At 43.6% G+C, this 17,320-nt stretch overlaps 2 protein-coding genes across 3 annotated transcripts in view; one reads left to right on the top strand and one right to left on the bottom strand.

The window, feature by feature from the left end:
* Positions 1-14,871, bottom strand: part of MEGF10 (multiple EGF like domains 10) — a 370,667-nt gene extending 355,796 nt beyond the window's left edge. Inside the window, exons 1-3 of the mRNA XM_068535791.1 lie at positions 14,831-14,871; positions 7,578-7,662; positions 6,502-6,588 (exon numbers count right to left, since the gene is read on the bottom strand). The gene's annotated coding sequence lies outside the window, so the exon portion shown is untranslated. The remainder of the gene's footprint in view (positions 1-6,501; positions 6,589-7,577; positions 7,663-14,830) is intronic.
* Positions 14,872-15,374: 503 nt separating this feature from the next.
* MARCHF3 (membrane associated ring-CH-type finger 3) overlaps positions 15,375-17,320 on the top strand; it is a 148,783-nt gene continuing 146,837 nt past the window's right edge. For both annotated transcript variants that reach the window (XM_068534384.1, XM_068534385.1), the window contains exon 1: positions 15,375-15,573. The gene's annotated coding sequence lies outside the window, so the exon portion shown is untranslated. The remainder of the gene's footprint in view (positions 15,574-17,320) is intronic.

The raw sequence follows: 17,320 nt of genomic DNA, 5'->3' as shown, positions 1-17,320 counted from the left end.
GACTTAATGTCAAGACAAGAAAAATGGGCATCTATTTATAATCTGGGTAATAAAGAAGCATTAGAAATTGGGGAAGAACTGCCAGAGGAGCTAAGATTCAGGAATTAACTCCACCTGTCCCTACATTTTCTTTGTAAAGTTATCTTCAAAGTAAGGCCAGCATCACTCTTTTAAGGCTGGGGGAGATTAAGACATTAGGAAACCAGTTTGTGGTATTTATTCCCATTGTGATTGCTGACTTCTAGTATCAGCCTTTTGTTCTGCATGACAGCTCTCATCTTGCGAACTAGCAAGATTCCTGAATGTGGCAAGGATCCTGCTCTGTGAAGCATTTTCAAGTTAGAGTTTTTTAGCAATGTCACATTTCTCTAAGCCAATAATAAAGGTTGAGAGGGCAAAGGATGCCATTGAGCTCTCACCTAATAGCACAAAACAACCTCCTAGCTGGCAGGTGCAGGCCGTACATCCAGGGTGATCATGACCTTTGAGTTACAAAAGTATTTTTTTAAATCTCTTTACCTTACCAAATAACTTCGAAAGATAAAACGCAATTTAGAGATTAGCCCCCCCTTTTGCTCTATTCATTTAAAGTGGTGTTTTCTATTTGTGTATATTGTGACTACATGGAAAATACAATATTTCATTTCTTGGTATTTTTTATAGCCTGTACACAAAGGTCAAAAGGATGCCTTCAAGAGAAATAAAGGACACTACAATCACTCCAAGTAAATTTTCCAGGAGGAGGAAGCAAGAGTGGAATAGATGATTACAAATACTTAGAAAGAAGCATCACTTTGCTAATGGTGCAGAGCCTACAATTATGTGCAATTCCCTACTTAGACTTTTTAGTTATGCTGAACATTGAAAAAAGCTAAATGATGGGTAGGAGAAAAAAAGAAAGGGAGAAATTTAAGCATTCAATGTAAGGCGTTCATTTAAATGGAGATAGCACCTCACCATAAGAGGGCAGTTAAGAGTCTGATAATCCTGCTGGTATCCTATCGTCAAATCATTTTTTTTTAAACCATGAATTTGAGATCCTTAAAAATCTCCTGTATTATTCTGAAGTCAAGAATGGTTCCTCCTGCTCACAAAACATGATCACTTTTCACTGATATTTTTTAATGCTCTGACTGGTTTTGCATATGTGGAAAAGATAAATCTTCAAATCTTGGAAATAAATCTTTTTCCTCCCTGCCAAATCCATAATATGATCCTAGTCTATCACTGACAGCACCATCAGATAAGTAGACCTGCCTTGCTTGGTTAGAAGTGTGCCGTGATTTTCAGCAAGAACAAGACTGTAGTTAGAGACCCAGACTGAGACACATTCAGAGCACATTACAAATTCTTTTTGGTTCTATCCTGGAGGTATCCCCTGAAGCCCCAGTTTGACTGTGTGACTCATTCATAGCTGACGTCCTCCCAAATCGGGTGTCTCAGTGAGGGGAGAGAGGAAGCCTTCGGGACTTGCGCTTCAGCAGGTGACATTAAGATTCAAGACCAGATGACTGCAGGGCCTTGCCTCTTTAGATTCCTGAGGTCTTCTCCACCCCTCAAACTGGAGATGAGTTTACACCAGAATTGGTGCACTGGGGGAGAGGGAGGCAAATCTGAAGACTGAAGACGACCAAACCGCAGAATCCCTCAGAGGCATCAGAAAATGTAGTCTGAGATTCTACAACAGCCCAGACTTTTTCCTTGTTCCTTTTCATCATTTATAAGTAAAATGTGGAACAAGCAATAGGAAATAATAGTTACACTACCTAGAGTTATATCGCATTTTCTATGTTCCCCCAACCTTTATTTTTTAAATATATATTTTTTACTTTTTCCTTTCAGAAATCCTGGGATATAAATAGGGCCACAATTGTTATCCTTATTTTTGAGATGAGAACAGTGAGGCCCAGAAAGGGGAAGTGGCCTCCATCAGGTCATGCAGTGAGTAAAAGGCATCCCAAGGAAGAATACCCAGTTCTGCTCTCATTTAACCCAGAATATTTACCCTACTGGCTTTAAGCGTCCCTTTCCTCCTTTTCCCTTTGGTGGTTCTCTTTTCAACGTGATCCCTCACCAACTGTGGAGTGAAGATGGATCCCTGTTCAGAGTTGCAGAGAACTGTTGTATAAAGGTTCCCCAAGGGGCCTGTTTCCATTGCTTACCTGCAAAGCCAAAGTTTGAATGTGTGGTAGAAGTCCCTTAGAGGTATCTTCTAGGATTCCTCCCACCCGAGACTGCTGTAATGAGCTCTGCTAACAACTGTGACTGAACACAGCTAGCTGTAGTCATTGTTCACCGACAGGCACAGATATGAGCCACAGGTTAGCAACTGGTGTTCTAAACCGTGTTCCGGGCTTGGGTAAACTCATGTAAGGCACTTATCGGAAATGCTGTTCCCAAACTCGGCTAGCAGCAGGCAGTGTCATGGCAACACCTTCCACAGTCCCCAGAGAAGGCCATAACAGATCCCCAGTGAGTGTAACGCCATGCAATGAGAGAGACTTGGTCTATTTTGACCTTGCCCAGGAACTGGCTGCCCCTCCTTCAGATGGAAAACATAGGTGTGGCCCTACACGATTATAAGAAAAAGCAGTCTTCATCTTCCTGATCCTTAAGACTCCCACAGTTTCAGATCTTCCCTATAAGAACACTTGTAAGGGAAAGTTACAATGTGTGGTACATTCAGCCTATGCTTTTCAGAGGCTGTGCTCTTATTAGAAGCAAAACAGAATGCTGCTTACTAACACCTGCCCGTGAGGACCGAGCCAAGAGGCAGCGTGGGTGTTGGAAGGAAGGTGTTGCCCTGGCAGTAAATCCAAGTTGTTCACACCAAAGGAAGTGTTTCTAGGGAAGCTATCTGAGCAAGAGGTAAACACTTAGTCATTCAACAGGCCATAAATAACTGCTTCGTCTCCAATAAGTGGAGGTCTGATTCCAAAGAGCTCACAAAATGGGGTGATAGCATTTCTATTCATTCCACTCTTTATTCACAATATACATTCCTTCATCAAAAAATCTACAAACAATAAATGCGGGAGAGGGTGTGGAGAAAACGGACCCCTCTTGCACTGTTGGTGGGAATGCAAATTGATACAACCAGTATGGAGAACAGCATGGAGGTTCCTTAAAAAACTAAAAATAGAACTACCATATGACCCAGCAATCCCACTGCTGGGCATATACCCTGAGAAAACCATAATTCAAAAAGAGACATGTACCACAATGTTCACTGCAGCTCTATTTACAATAGCCAGGACATGGAAGCAACCTAAGTGTCCATCAACAGATAAATGGATAAAGAAGATGTGGCACATAACAATGGAATATTACTCAGCCATAAAAAGAAATGAAACTGAGTTACTTGTAGTGAGGTGGATGGACCTACAGAGTCTGTCATACAGAGTGAAGTAAGTCAGAAAGAGAAAAACAAATACCATATGCTAACACATATATATGGAATCTAAAAAAAAATGGTTCTGATGAACCTAGGGGCAGGACAGGAATAAAGACACAGACGTAGAGAATGGACTTGAGGACACGGGGAGGGGGAAGGGTAAGCTGGGACAAAGTGAGAGAGTGGCACTGACATATATACACTACCAAATGTAAAATAGATAGCTAGTGGGAAGCAGCTGCACAGCACAGGGAGATCAGCTCCATGCTTTGTGACCACCTAGAGGGGTGGGATAGGGAAGGTGGGAGTGAGGCACGAGAGGGAGGGGATATGGGGATATATGTATACGTATAGCTAATTCACTTTGTTATACGGCAGAAACTAACACACATTGTAAAGGAATTATACTCCAATAAAGATGTAAAAAAAAAAAAAGAAATGTAAGAATCTCTGTAATCAAACCCTTGTTGACAAGGTGTTAAAAAGCTATAATTTGGCTGCTTGGTGTTATTTCAACAATAGTTTTTACATTATGATTCTAAATAACTTAACAAAAAAGGACCCAGCCTTTCTGTGGTCTAAAATACCCTGCTGTATATATCCTGTGCTTTCTCACCTACTCCTCAGTTCACAAAATTTTATGATTCTACTTCTTAAATGTTTTCTCAAATCTGTCCTTGTTTCAGTGCTCACCGCTGCTGTCATAGCTGAGGGCTCCGTCATCTCTTGCCTCTACACTACACTAGCCTAGTCTCCTAAATGGTCTCCCCTGCTCACTGCCCTCCCACCCCATCCGCCATCGACCTCATCACCACCTCCAATTATCCTTCCAAATCACAGCCCTAACCAAACCACTCATAAACCTATCATGGCTCTACAAAAATGAAAACCAAACTGCAGAATTTAGTATGGCAGTAAAAGCTCTGCACCTAGCCCCCATCTCCTGTACCCTTCACGTATCCTAAACTTCACCTTTTCCAGATAACTTGCCCTTGCATGAAAGCATCATCACTTTGACTACATATCTGAGCATGCCTTCCTTCTTTACAAAAATCACCCGTTTTGACTTAGCTCAAATGCCATTTCCTCCAGGAAATTTTCCACCACTTTCTTCCAGTGCATACTAATTAATCACTCTTTTCACCAAGTTCATATAGCACACACATATAAAGTGTGTGTGTATATATATATATATATATATATATATATATATATATATATATATATTTACTGAGATATGATTCACATACCATACAACTCACCCATTTAAAGTATATGATTTAATCGTCTTTTAGAATAGTCACAGAGTTGTGCAACTATCACCACAATTTTAAAACATTTTAATCACCCCCAAAAGAAACCCTGTACCTACTAATGGTTCCTCCCCATCTCCTCCCCCGGCCCAACTCCTCAGCCCTAGGCAACCACTAATCTATTTTCTATTTTCTATCTCTATAGATTTGCCTATTCAGGACATTTTATATAAATGGAATCATACAATATGTGGTTCTTTCTGACTGGCTTCTTTCATTTAGCATAATTTTTTCAAAATTCATCCATGTTGTAGCATGTATCAGTACTTCATTCCATTTTATTGTTGAATAATAGTTTGTTGTATAGACATACCACATTTTATTTATCCATTTATCAACTGATGGACATTTGGGTTGTTTCAACTTTTTAGTGATTATGAATAATGCCTCATATACACTTTGATTATCACTTAATATTTGCAGCTTAGTATTATAGGGTTTTGGTTTTTTTGGCCTATGTCTTGTTCTATCACTTGATTATAAACTCCTTGTGGACCAAAACCATTATTTTACTCTGCAGTCTCCACATAGCAAGTATTAAATAAGTGTTTGAAAAATGGATGAAAAGGCAGATACTACAGGTTCATAGTATGCTGATTATCATACAAGGTACTCAGAATAAAAACATTAGGGTGGACCCAATAATAATCCAAGAGTAGACCCGGTAAGTTTACCCAGTTAATTATAACATTCAAACAATGTTAGTTCTTAAATAAACTTTCATCTCTGCATTATTTCCTGGAATTCCACGCATGTATTCCACAGCTGATTATTTCATGGAGGTAGTTCTTTTGCTAATAATAGTTGTGAACTGGTGGGCAGAACCTGGGAGACACCAGACCTTTTCTCCTAAATTGACTCCATGATGTCTTATTGTTGCTTGACTGAGGTTATTATTCTAATCTACAGTAGTGGCTCCCAACCTTGGCTGAGCATCAGAATCCCCTCCCTGGAGCTTTTTCAAGATACACATTATCTGGGTCCCACTTCTCAGATTATGATTCTGTACTTTGGGTAGGGGCCCAGGTGCTCACATGTTCTTAAAGCTATAATGATGTTTCTGATACACAGCCAGGTTCAAGAATTCCTATTTCAAAAGTTGCTCTGAGGTTAAAAAGAATTAATTTTATAGAGCATGTATGAGCACTTTACTCCTGGAGTGTATCTTACTCATCGTGGGATCATGCCCATTAATACTACCTAATATTTATAAGGCACTTTTATTTGGAAAGAGCTTTGAAGTCATCTTTTATTAGCTAGGCTTGCATGCTGGGTGACCTTGTACAAATCACATAATCCCTTAGTATCTTAAATTTCCTCAAATGTAAACTGTAGGCGGTAATACTGACCCACCCTCAAGGGGTACTGTGGAGACTAATGGGGGACTGTAAGGCACTCAGCAAACATAAAAATGTCACATGCATGCTTATTAGACAGATATGAAGTCCTAGTCACAGCCTTTAAAATGAGACAAATACCAAAATAAACTCTTAAACAAGACTTCCTGCAACCTTCATTGTCAACTGAAACATCCTCTCCCAGCACTAAAGTACAGCAATTCTCTCTTTCCACTAAGACTAGTAAGCAGAAATAATCTGCAGTCACAAAGAAAGAGCTAATGATAGCACCAAATAAATATATAAAACAGTTCTGAAATATAGTTTGTTAACCTTCTCATTTATCATTCATAATGCAATTAAAGATTATATCTATAAATACACTCTTCTGAAAAATATTCTTAGAAAACATTTGGGCATGTTCACACAAGTCTTTAAGCTGCTGCTGCATACTCACTGTTGATGTTAAGCTTGAAGCTGTTTCCAACATTGCTGATGGTTTTTAATGTGGTTATATTTAGCCTCTCCTGTCTCCCTCACGTGGCTGGAAGAATATATGGTCAAAATGAGACTTTGAGACCTATCTCAAGTTGGAGGTAGGTAAAAATGGGGAGGCAGAGGAACAGTCTCCAGCCTTGGAATCAGAGACAAATCTCATAAGGATAATGACCCACAACTAAGGACTCATTTGCACTATATTTTCAGCTTCTTGGAAAAGGTCAGAAAACAGACATGGTTTTTCTTTTTTTCCATTTTGCTTTGAAAGTGCCACAAAAATGTCAAGGACCAGGTCCAATTACATATTCCAGTTCATTTACAATTGAATAGTTTCTGTGACTCTGAATGCGAATTAGTGCCCTCACGCCCACCCCAGCTGATTTGAGCCAGGAATCCCAAGCAAGCATGAACTTTCTGGGGCCACTTGACATTGACCATGCTCTTTCCTCCTTGGGCCTCTGAGGGATTTGGTTTTATTCCCAAGGGAAGTTGTCTCCTTTGATTAAGCTCAGGACCTGCTAACAATTAAATTTATTGAGTACTTATATCTGTGGATAATACTGTAATGCTTATTGTGGAGGCTATCAAGAGTTCCTTGATAGGCTTACAGGGTTGCTATAACTCAAGACCTTGGGTCCTTGAGTCAGGACAAGACCAACAACCTCCCCACAGAAACTCCTAGGGTTTGGTCAGCTGACATACTGGTTTCTTGGGGACTCCTAGACTGGCCTTTGGCAGACACCAAATTGAAATGTCATTTAACTTCTCACACAACATTTTCCTACCTGCGATATCCCATTAGCCCTCCGTGAGAATTCAAAAGCTCCTGTGTAAAGAGCCTCCATACAGGAAGCCTATTGGTTGGGGAAATTATCTATTTTGCATAGTTATTATTTTTTAAATAAGGTTAATTCCAGCATGTTTCTACCTCAATAATCTTTGAGAGTCTCAGCATTTTTGCTGAACATCTTAAGGGGAAAAAGAGCCATGTAGGCTTCATTTCAATGGTTAGGAGAAATTAATGCTAATACATGCCTTCAATGGGATTCACTTGGTACTCTGAACACTTTCTTCCATCAATATGGAGAATCCCCAGAAGTACCCATGGTGGATTTTTCTTCTGTAAAGAGATACAAAAGGTTACAATAAGTTATCTGATTTCCTGTGAGGCTTTCAAAGTCCTGTTTTCTCCATATCTCAAGGTAAGCATGCCAGCTTTGCCGATCTAGAAGTCAAAATGTTATAAATTAGTTTCATCACTTTCCTCAGTGAAACACAGGTCACCACGTGTCAGCCCATTGCTTTACTTGAAATCAGAGGGAAAAGTCATGCATTTTAAGACAGGAGAAATCAGGTACAATTTTCTGGTCTAGTGCTTGTTCCCATATCTTTCACAGGAGATCCTTAAGACCTTAAGATCTAAGATGAAATTTAATCATCCTTACCTATTAACTGTACTTTCTTTCAACTTCTTAAAACACACACACATACACACACACACACATAAACACAAACAAACAAACATGGAGAAATACTCAACCATTTACTCATGAATAAACAATCTGGGCAAAGCCAAACAAGGCACTAGAGGGTCGAGAGATAGGAGAATGTTGTGTATTGCATCTAGAATTTTTAAATGCCCCATTTTGGTGGTTCCCACTTGTCTTCATGCAGAAAGTCAAACCTGGCCTGTCATTTGTGGTAGATATTTACCCTAGAGGAAGACTTCCCTGACTGATCATGGATAGGCATTTTCAAAGAAAACCCTTCCACAAAACCAGATTGAGATAAAAAGCACCCTACTTAACAGACGTTAAATTTTTTTACTTTTAATTTTTATGTCACCTAAACATCCACCCACCTCCTTAGAGCATCTCTTTATTCCTTTACAGAAAGATTTAAGTAAGCAATCTTTTTCCTTTCTAAATATTTTTGGGTTAACAGTAATGTTTCTCTCACTTGTATTTTAGTCCTGATGATTAAACAGTAAAAATGCTAATTAGTAGCCTGTATCTGGAGAGAAAAAGCTATTTCTTGATGGCCAAAATTCAAGCTGAGACAGAGACCTTACAGGGCACTACGATAAACAGGTTAGGTTACATGCTAAGGGTAAGGGATGAGGGATAGAATTGACCAACTCCAGAAAGAGATTCTGGTTTAGTGGAAACACTAAGCTGAGGTCAGAATGTATTAAAGATACTCACAAGACTAAAGTTATAAAAATGCAGACATTTGTTGTTAATTGTAGGGCAGAGAGAATAGGGGGAAATACCCTTTGTCTTTCTTTTTAACTTGGAGCTGACTTTAGATATGGAATAACTTACATGTTAAGAAATTAGATTTATTTCTAGCCTGTTTACTTTTTGCTTCTGGAAAGACAATGGCTAGAGTGAGGGGCATATTATTAGATGGGCATCCTGAGTACACTGTCCGGAATTTGCACTCATTCTCCCATAAGTACACATTCATGAGGAAGTGAAGAGTGCTCCTTTGGAATTCCTCATCTGTCAGCTATTACCTACATGATCGTTTTTTCATCCACTTAAGGAGGGAAAAATAACATGTATCTTGTTGGAATGCTGTGAAGTTTAGAAAAGCTGATATATGGGAAAATACCTGAAAACTAAGCATATAATAATAGCACTCAGTACAAGTTAGAATAATGAGTGAATGGGAGAAGTCAGAAATGAGTCCAGGGCCCATTGCCCACAGGCTAAAATCTATATATTTAGCTGGGAATTCAGTGCCCTGGAAAATCTGCTCCTTTCCACTCTCCAGCCCTTTTTCCTCAACTGCCCTGCTTCAGTCAAACATTCTCTAATACATCTTGAATTTTCCCATCTTTGTGTCTCTGTGTCATTCCCACCACCCTCAGCCTCTATTTGCCAAAATTCTACCCATCTCTCAAGGGTCTCAAATCCCACTGTCTCTAGGAATCTTAGGGGACTCACCCTCTCCTCCTCTAAACCCTGGTCCTTGCTGTCTAGATCACTCCGGAAGACATAATCCACCAACCACTTATTGTCCCAGCAGACTGCAATTTCCTGCAATGCAGGGGCCTCGTATACAGTACCCACCTCTGTACACCACAGACCATGGTGCCTTGCCAAGAGTAGGTGCTGAATAGACTCATGATTGAACGAATGCATGATTTGTCACCCTGCCCCTGTTGTGCTCTTGGACAAAACACTTTGCCTCTTTCAGTCTCAGCTGCCTCAGCTGTGAACAGAGGATAACAGCACGGAGGTACTCCCCAGGTGTGCTGTGAAGAATAAACCAATGACTGAAAAGCAATTTGAAATGTAAAATGAAATGCTATATATAAATGTTACATAATCAAAATCATTTCCCTCTGTATTATATTTTATTTGGCTTTATATCTTGGAATCCTTTGTGAGTTTCAGAATTTCACAGATGCAATACCATGCACATTAGCACCTAAATTCTCTTGGGTAATAAATGATTGTGTGTATTATAGTGCATGGCTACTTTTCCCTGGCATACTTACACATGAATTTGTCATAATTTGGGGTATTCATAATAACTAATGATAGAATTCATTTCTAAGGGAGCATCCATTTTTTTCCTTCTTTGGCTAGCCAGTTATCATTCCAATATTATTGCCTCAAGGGAACTAACTTCCACTAAACCCAAACCCAGATGAGAAGTACACTGTCTAGAAGCCCACATCTTCTAGGAGCTTACCATCTGAGATCTGGAAACTGGCTTGGAGTTTTGAAGCACTTGTTTTCTACGGCCTTCTTTCTGTCAAACTCTGAATCCCTCATTTGCTTTGCTGTCATGTATGTGCTACTGAGTGCTCACTGTAGCCTGATTTTCTAGGTACCAGGAAAGGCTGTATTAGCCCACTCCACATCAAAGTAAGACAATGGTAGTTTTAAATGCTATTTTCTTTCTTAGTATGTTCAAGGAAGAGGTTGCCTATAGAAAAATAAGATGTTTGGAATATCTCCAGTACCTATAAAAAGAGAATTTTGACTTTTACTGCATAGCAGGATACTATTCCTGGAATAGTACTTCCACATAGATAGAAAGTGAGGAAGAGATGGCAGCGACATCATAAGGTAGTTGTGAGGATCAAGTGAGTCATTAGATGAAAAGGCTCAGAACAGTGCAGAGCATAAAGTAATTGCTCAATTAATATTAGAGGCTATTATTACTGGTAGAGGGCCCACTATCAGCCTGGCCCTGTGCTGAGAGTTTGAGACTCTTGTTTGAGACACATAACAAGCCAGTAAGAAAAACCTTATCACCTTCCACCCCCACTCCATCTGGCTCTGAGAAACTAAGGTACTTGTCCAAGGTCTCAAAGTTAGGAAGCAGTGGAAAGAAAATCCAACCCTTGGTCTATGGTATTTCCAGAGCCCATTATTCTTTGTCCTGTTTCTTAGTAGCCTTACTGTTCCTATTTTTTACTTAGGTTAGGAGTCCATTTTTCCTCCCTGAGCACATGATCCTCCCTTCCCCAATGTCTAATTCCTGTGTTACTCATTTTGCTATGAAATTTTAAAATTAAGACTATTTTTCTATCTTCTGGTGTACTTCTGACCAGTCTGTCTAATTTTTATATCAGGCCATTTTCTCATGACCATTCTAGTCTTTCAACAGACTTGTACTCACATAGTGGCATCCATTTTAAAGAAGTTTAATGTAGTTTTTCTTCTGGGGCATGTGTGAGGAAATCCCATGTTTTTGTGGAATAGAAGCTTCCCTTCCCCACCCATTTCTGTTATCATATTTTTTACTTAGTTGGGTCTGTAGCAATATAACTCTCATATGGAACAGTGGCATTTTCATTCAAATGCAATAAGCTGTCATTGTTTTGTGGGTGGTATCACCCTGGCCACAGATATTGTGCCAGAGTACTCTCTCTGTTACAAAAATATCTCCTAGTTGTGGTGTACAAACTAACACCACACTTTAGTTTGCCAAAAACACCTACATGATATTTTGTAGTCTATATTACAATTAATATTTCAAAGTGCCTCACCATTAGTTATCTCTCCTACCTCTGTGAAATTAGTAAGTATCACTGTAGTTGCACAGGTGGGAAACTAAGGTATGGGCACTGTTAACGGCTTGCCCAAGGTCTCATAATGAACACACAGCATAGCTGGTATTAGAATCTGCTACTTCTGACTGCACTTCTTTGCTCAACCTGTTCAAATTCTGAATAATTTTCCAAGCTGAATATATGTTAGGAGAGGTGGTAGACATGGGAAAGGGGGAAAATACTTTTCACTTAAGTAAAGCTTCTGAAACATTTGGTAATCAAAGAATAAGGATTGTGAGGGCTGTTTTCCCTCATTTCCATTCGTAGAATGAAAGGACAGCAATCCACTGAGATTAAAATGAATAGAAATTGTAAGCGTAAAAAGGAATTCTTCAGGCCCCACCATTTTCCCATTTCAACATCATTTTGTTCTCCATTTCAGCAGTTGGTACATTTACAGTGCTGTGTCACCATCATTATGGTGTCCGCCTTAAGCAGATAAACACAGTGGATTCTGCCACTGCTGTTTTACGATCAAGGAAGCAAGGGTAAACAGAGGTTAAGTGACTGCCAGGAGCACTCACCACAGCAGCCACTCAGATTAGAACCCACAGCTCCTATCAGTCACACCCTATTGAAATTTAGAAGGTCCCAAAATATTCTTTCAGTGTGAGAGGTGGATGACAGTGCCTGAAGGCAAATTTGCTCACCATCCTCAAAGGCACCAGCCTTGCTTCCATGGTCCCACCTCAATCTTCTCATTCCCAAGCCATACCATAAACTTCCTCATTTCTTTGAGGGAAAGAATATTTCTTTTCGTGAAACTAAACAAGTGATTTCCAGGTCCAGATTTTCATGTTTTTTTGTTTGTCTAATACAAATAGGGCCATAATGAGTCCTTGAACAAGTAACAGGTCTAATTTTCCCTTGTAGAATATGGGGATGGCCCAAACTCAAGAGATCATTAGGGGGACTGGCAACAAAAGGAGTAAGTCTGTGCCTGAGTGATACGCTCCTGTCAAATACAATTACAACAGCACATGGTGTGGAAATATGAATTGTAATCTACAGTCTTCCAACGCCATCCATTCTATAAGGGAAAATGAGACCAGTTGCTTGTCCAGGAACCCATGACAGTAATGTCTGTATGAAACAAACAGAAAACCTTGGAAATTGGGACATGGAAGTCACTTGCTTAGTTGTAACTTATTTCCTGAAAAGAAATTTCCTATTTCCTTTTTTTTAAAATTTATTTATTTATTTATTTTTGGCTGCGTTGGGTCTTCATTGCTGCGCGCAGGCTTTCTCTAGTTGCGGCGAGTGGGGGCTACTCTTCGTTGCAGTGGCAGGCTTCTCATTGCGGTGGCTTCTCTTGTTGCGGAGCACGGGCTCTAGGCACACGGGCTCAGCAGTTGTGGCTCGTGGGCTCTAGAGTGCAGGCTCAGTAGTTGTGGCGCACGGGCTTAGTTGCTCCGTGGCATGTGGGATCTTCCTGAACCAGGGTTTGAACCCATGTCTCCTGCATTGGCAGGCGACTTCTTAACCACTGCGCCACCAGGGAAGTCCCCTATTTCCTTTTTTCATCATTTAACACAAATACTACATCAAGTACAGTCAACAGCCAATGTTTGGCTCCTATTACCAAGGTGATTTTTAAAATAATCATTAGCATCTGTGAAAAACCTTCACAGGGTGTTAATATGATAAACACTGTTGGCAAACTTTTTCTCCAGTCATATCCAGGAGTGAGAAAAAAAATTCAAGGAAATACATTTTTCCTCTATCCCCCATCCCGTCTTCAGCGTAGAGAGACTTAGTATATACTCCATTCACATGGTCTACATCTCATTCCCTGTGGGCAAAGGCCGTTCTCCCAGGCCACTCCACGGCATGCTAAGCAACTGTTGGAATTGGATGGAATGGTCTTCCTTGCCTGTACCAGTCCTTTGGTTCACTAGATGAGGAAAGGTTTAAATATGCACAATTTCTGCATCACTGATCAATCTTTCAGGGCCTAATAAGGACTGTCCAGACCCTGATTTTCTTGCCCCCCTGACTGCCTGCTTTTCCCCATTGAGACAGGGAGCTGAGGTGACACAATTTGAAACTGACTCCAAGCCAGAGCTCACCTCAGAGATCCAGGTTTCCCTGCTAGAGGGGCCATTTCACTACTTTTCAGCAATGGGCCTTTTGCCTTCCTTCTGCCAATGACCCTCATCAGAACCTGCTCATGAGAGGTGGGCTACCTATGACGCAGGTCCTTATGGGGGCCAGGCAGCCACTGAAATAACACCTGTGGAGGTCCATACGCTCTCGTATATGATAGTCTGAATAGTTACCCATACTGAGAGACTAAAACCTTTAGGACTTCTGAGATCTGAGGCAGACAATGGCCAGTGGTGTCAGGGCACCAGGGAGCTTGACCCCTCGCCTGCCATGAACACCTTCATTTTACTAACATGGGTTGGGTGTCTACCTGTGGCAGGTGCAGTTCTAGGCACACAGAGACCGCTCCCACGCCCAGTCTACAGTCCAGGGCTTGCTAACATTCTAGGCCTCGGTCGGGAAAGCAACACCCCACTCCGCTTTTTGACTCTCGATACCCCCAGCTCCCTATGTATGTGTGCTGCAGCCAAGGTAAGGGTTTAAACCCCTGCTGAAGAGCTGATCCGCCACAAAACGAGCAGCAGCGACCGGAACGGCCAGGAAGGGCAGAGCCCCTAAAGCCTTCCTTCGGGGCCACTCAGCCACGACTGACCCAGCGAGCTCAGGCTGCCCCCAGGCCCGCCACTACGGGGGTCTCTAAGCTAGGCCCAGGGGCTGCCGAAGTGGAGGGTGCGAGGGCGCGCAGAGTGCGACGGCCGGGGCTGGCTCTGCGGTGTGCCAGTCCGCGAAGACGGTCCTGGTCCGTCCGGCAGGCCCCAGGGACAACGGCAGGGGGAGCCACCGCTGGGGATGCCATCCCGCCGGGCAGCCCGACTGTCCAGCGCCCGGGCCTCCCTTTCGCCCCCGGGCTCTGCGCAAGTGCCCGGGCACCTTGAGTCGGGAAGGGAGGCTAGGCGTCTGGTAAGTCCCCGCTGCCGGTGGTGTGAAGGGCAGGGGTGAGGAGGGATGTGTCGCGAACCTTCCGGGGGGGGGGGGGGGCGGGCGGAGTTGGAGTTTTGTTTCGGAGATAACCACCAGACCTCAATCAGAGCCTTTTCAGGGAGCCCGCAGCTCCCAGTTCCGGGCCCTGGCCTCCACCGACGGCTGGGTGATCCGGACCGGTACCCACCCTCTTTGGGTCTCAGTTTCCTCCGACTGCTGGGCCTCGTTTAGAGCCAAGTTACGCACCTCCTGCGGGCGCCAGGGGTGGGCGGTGTCGACCCAGTCTCGGCTCGCGCAGTGCTTGGGCTTCTTGCACCACAACGCGCCGACACGCGGCGGCTCTGGGCGGCCCCAGGCCCACAGGGGCCCTCCGGGGCCGCCACTTCCCTTCTGAGGCGTCGGGGTCCCGCCGCAGGCGCCCCCACAGCGCCAGCCCACAGCCCCGGCTCCTCACCTCAGGCAACTTCCCAGCCGTGGGCGCGTCTCTCAGCCAGCCCTCGGCTGCCGGCGATTGGACGGCGGCGGCGGGGCGGAGCCGGGCGCTCGGCACAGCCCGCGGCCGCCCCAGGCCCGGGCGCCACCCTGATTGGCTGCGGGCTCCGCCAGTCACGCTTTGAAGAGCGCCCCGCCCCGCGGGGCGTGCCCAGATCTGACCCCGCCCCTCCTGCCGCCCGGCCCCGCCTCCCTTCGGATCCCGGTTGCTTCAGCCCTGCTGTCCGTCTCATTCGCTGAGCAGGTCCGTGAATTGTCAGCGCGCTCCAGGCAGCTGTTGAGCCGGGGCGGCCGCCAGGTTTGTGCTCCCTCAGAGGTGCCTGCCGGAGCCAATGTGCCCCGGTGGGCTAGGGCGAGAGCTGTCGCCGGTTCCGGGCAACTTGGGATTCAGGACCCGCAGCAGGGGCGTCGGTTTGCCATCTGGACTCGTCGACTAGGGTGAGTCGCCGCGCGCAAGGGGAGCGGCTCCTCTCGCGCTGTTCGGCAAATAGGGGACTGGACGCGTCCTGGGGCGCGTCGATCTGTCTGTCCGAGCGTGTCGGCTGTGAGAAGGTCAGGGCTGACGGGATTCACTCCTTGCCAGCACCCCCACTCCCGAACTTCTTGTTTCAAAGCGTCCCAACTCAGCCCGGGACGCGGCTCTGCGTTCGCAAGAACTTGGCATGTTGTAATTGCCATCATTAGGTGGGGTACGGGGACGCGTCTCCTGGCCCTCTGCAGCGGCGACACGCGCGCTAGGGGCGGCCTTCGAGTCCAGTGGCGTGCGGACAGCAGTTCCTAGATGGTTGAAGACGGGTTCCTGAAAAATTAACACGCGCCGGGGTCGGTGAGACCAGATAGTCCTGTGTGTGTCTGATGCGTAGCCCGAGCCAGCGATCATCGGGCTCCGGGTGCATCTTTAGGGGTCAGAGAACTTTAGGACCAGTCGAGTTCCGTAGCAGGGGCTTCAGAGCTTTGCAATTATTGAAAGGAATTGACAGCGCGGATATTAAACTTTGTAATTACTTTTTATTAGCACTTGAATCCGCATCCCTCATGAGGTGCTCAGACCTCCACATCCACCTGCAAGGTGTGTCCAAAGGACTTCGTTAGGACCGGGGGTAACTGGTGACTGTCCCAGTGCAGGGAGGCCTCGGGGAATCCAAGAAGAGGCCGTGAAAACGACCACCAGGCTGGTCGGTTGGTGTTTGTTTGAGCACCTGTGTGTTTAAGTGATGAAGTTGTGACAGGAACTGACAGCAGAGGATTCAAGGTTAAACCTGACACTTTATGTTTGTGACTCAGTCTGGGATAGATTTTTCTCTCTCTCTCTCATTGGTAAGGGGTAAAAGCAGCTGTTTTTTTGAGGGCAGTTACATACATGTAGTTTATATTATGTGTGGACTAAATAGAATTGAATGCAATATTTTCTTGTAATTCTTACTTGATGTGAATGAGAGCTTATTGAAAGTACTAGGTAGAGACTTGGCAACAGAATTGGGGAATATTTTGATCTTTGAGGATGTATAAAAACATTGAGATATATAGCTATGCATGCATATGTAGATGTGCCTACATATGTGTGTACTTATATGTGTGTGTATAAAATTGATAAGCGAATGAAATAGAGATATGGAGGGGGAAACAGCCTTGAACTTCCTCTGGGTAGAGAGATGGACCCTCTGATCTGTGGGGTGTATGGTGAGTGTGTGTATAAGCATGTTTGGATCTTCCTAGTCTGTCTGGGTCGGTGTATGTCCATGAACTTTACGAGCATTCAGTTCAATACCACTCCAAGCAGATTCCCAGTTCCTGTTTTATAGCCCAGCAGCCGCCAGCCGGCCCATCTGTTAAAACATAACATGTACACTTCAGTGGGAGCACTAGGGTGGAACGTGGGTAGGGGGCAACCCTTAGTAGAAACAACATGCTATAAACAAAGCCTGCCTCTCAAGTCCATTTTCATTCAGAATTCAGTCTGAACGTGTGATTTTTGGTGAGGGAGAAAATGAGTGTTTGATTCTTCAGAAATGGCAAACTGTATTTTGTGAAGTAATTAATAGGCATGGTTTGGGAAGGAGGAGTATATAAGGGAAAAAAAAAAAATCCTTCCGGAAAAGAAATGTGGTGCTTGTCACATAACCATGCAGCACTGGTTTACCGCTTTGCAGTAACATGTATATCAGAAACTGTTTCCTTTTGCTTC

This window comes from Eschrichtius robustus, chromosome 2 (assembly GCF_028021215.1).
Source record: "Eschrichtius robustus isolate mEscRob2 chromosome 2, mEscRob2.pri, whole genome shotgun sequence".
NCBI lineage: Eukaryota > Metazoa > Chordata > Mammalia > Artiodactyla > Eschrichtiidae > Eschrichtius > Eschrichtius robustus.
The sequence above is the reverse complement of the archived record's forward strand: the minus strand, read 5'-3'. Positions and strand labels throughout refer to the sequence as shown.